A 2,895-nucleotide genomic window follows, 5' to 3' on the forward strand; every position below is an offset into this window, starting at 1 on the left:
TTGAAAAGGAGAGCTGTTGGGGTTGGGGATTTAGCTCAGTGGTAGAGCACTTGCCTAGCAAGCACAAGGCTCTGGGTTCGGTCCTCAGCTCTGGCAAAAAAAAAAAAAAAAAAGAAAAAGAAAAAGAAAAAGAAAAGGCGAGCTGCTAGCTAGACATGGTGTGCACACTTGGAAAGCTGAGAGAGGAAGATAACTTCAAGTTCAAAGCAGCCTAAGATACATAAGGAGACCCGTCTCAAAGACACAAACCAAGGGTCCGAAGTGATGGCTCAGTGGTTACGAGCACTTGTGCTGGCAGAGGACCTGAGTTCAGGTCCTAACACCCACATGGTGGCTCATAACCGTCCCTGACTCCAGGTCTGGAGGATGCAAGAATTTAAACACATTGGTGATTAACTCTGAGTCACCAGTAACACATCAGTGTCACGTTAATAAAAGAAACAAAAGAACGTCCCCTGGAGTCATATAACCAAGAATGTGTCCTGATTCAGATTGCCTACTTCTTGAGCCCTGCACCTTCTGTCTTCCAACTCCTGTCTGTCTTTGCTGCATGAGTCTGAATCTGTGCCTGCCTAGAGACTGGCTTGTGACTCTGCCCCTGCACCTACTATGTGCCTGTCCTCAACAAAGGGCTTCACTCTGCCCCCCCCCCCCTTGACGAAGTTTCTCTCTGTAACCCTGACTGTCCTGGAACTCCCTCTGTTGGACCAGGCTGTCGTCAAACTCATTGATCTGCCCACCTCTCCTCAAGTGCTAGGATTAAAGGTGTGAACCACCATGCCCAAATAAGTGACCTCAAGGTGTATTGTTAACTCAGCTGTGAGTTCAGAAAAAGTTCCAGTCTCTTAGGATGTAAGAGATGTCTTCATAATACTGGATTGCCACATTTTCTGTCCTTGGCAGGCACCAGGAATGCATGTGGTGGCACACACACACACACACACACACACACACTCACTCACTCACTCACACGCAGGCAAGAATTTCATACATATAAAATAAAATAAATAAACTTAAAAGAATTTAAAGAACCCAAACAAGTTTGCAGTGTTAGATTAGAGACATGGCACATGCTTGTAATCCTAGCACTCAGGAGGTTGAGGGAGGAAGGCTGTGAAATTCAGGTCAGTCTGAGCTACATGGTGAGTTTGAGGCCAGCCTAAGTTACGTTGTTAAGCTTTGTCTCAAAAAAATGTAATATTTGGGGAAGATAAATATATTTTTTCAATTAAAATTCTGATAGAAAATCACCTATGGATTGAACACTCTAAACTTAGAAAATAGTTATTGAAGAGTTATTACGCAGTGGGAATAATGACTCTTATTCTTTCCAGAACACCCCATGAATTTTCATAACTCTGGTTTTTTTCATTTGTTTTTTTGTTTTTTGTTTTTTCTAGAGACAGGGTTTCTCCATGTAGATCTCACTCTGTAGACCCAGCTGGCCTCGAACTCACAGAGATCCACCTGCCTCTGCCTTCCAAGTGCTGGGATTAAAGGCATGCACCACTGCCGCCCAGCTAACTCTGCTTTTTTTTTTTTTTTTACATGTTCTCTTATAGCCCAGGCTAGCCTCAATTTTTTAAAAAAAAAAATTTTAAGATTTACTTATTTATTATGTATACAGTGAGTGTTCAACTTGCAGGCCAGAAGAGGGCACCAGATCTCATTACAGATGGTTGTGAGCCACCATGTGGGTTGCTGGGAATTGAACTCAGGACCTCTGGAAGAACAGTCAGTGCTCTTAACCTCTGAGCCATCTCTCCAGCCCTAGCCTCAAATTCTTAATATAGGTAAGGATAACCTTCTAAGTGCTGAGACGGCAGGTAGTGCTATCATACCTGGTGCATGCAGTGTTAGGAATTGAACCCAGGGCTTCAGGCATGCTAGGTAAACACTCTACTACACTCTACTAACTCCGCTATATCCCCAGAATCCTTTGTGCCTTTGTGTATACTATTCTACCTGTTTTGGTACAGCAGTCTTTTTTGAAATGTGCATTTTATTTTTTATGTGTATGGGTGCTTTGCCTACTTGTATATCTGTGTATCACATGCATGCCTGATGCCCACAGAGGCCTGAAGAAGGTGTCAGATCCCCTGGAGCCTGAGTTACAGACAGTTGAGAGTTGCCATGTAGGTGCGAGGACCTCTTAACCACTGAGCCATCTCTCCAGCCTCAAGATGTTTTTGTGTATTTAGGTATAGGTTTTGTGTCTGTGGAAGGGTATGTGTACTTGGGTGCAGGCACCAAGAGAGGCTAGAAGCATCAGGTTCCCAGGAGCTGGAGCTATAGGTGGTTTGAAACACCTAATGTAGGTGCTGGGAACCAGACTTGGGCCCCTGTCAGAGCAGCGGGCTCTCTTAACTGTTGAGCCATCTCTCCAGTCCTGGGTTGTCAATTTCAGTCACTGTCACACTGCTGACCCAACAGTGACCTCTGGTTATCACTCCAAGTTCATAGCTTCCTACACTCACTCTTGCTGGTGTACATTTCGTGGGTAGAGAGACCCACAAAATACAGTGACCCATAATGTGTGATGACCCAGTCATTTCACTGACCTAGAAACCTCCTGTGCTCCGCCTGTTGGGTCCTGCCTGTCCCCACGCACTGACAAACAACTGTTATTGTGTCAACAGTTAGAACGCTTCCTGAATGACACAAACATAGACTTTTCAGGTTGGTTCTTTTCACTTAGTAATTCGTATTTGGGCTTTGCATGTGTGTGTGTGTGTGTGTGTGTGTGTGTGTGTGTGTGTGTGTACTTGTTTAGACAGGGTTTTTCTATATAGCCCAGGCTGGCCTTGAGCTTGAACTCACAAATTTCCTGCACTCCATGCCTTTCAGGATGAACCCTTCCTCCCCTTTCCCCTCCCCTGCACTCCCCTCCCCTGC

The sequence above is a fragment of the Onychomys torridus genome, chromosome 8, assembly GCF_903995425.1.
Source record: "Onychomys torridus chromosome 8, mOncTor1.1, whole genome shotgun sequence".
Taxonomy (NCBI): domain Eukaryota; kingdom Metazoa; phylum Chordata; class Mammalia; order Rodentia; family Cricetidae; genus Onychomys; species Onychomys torridus.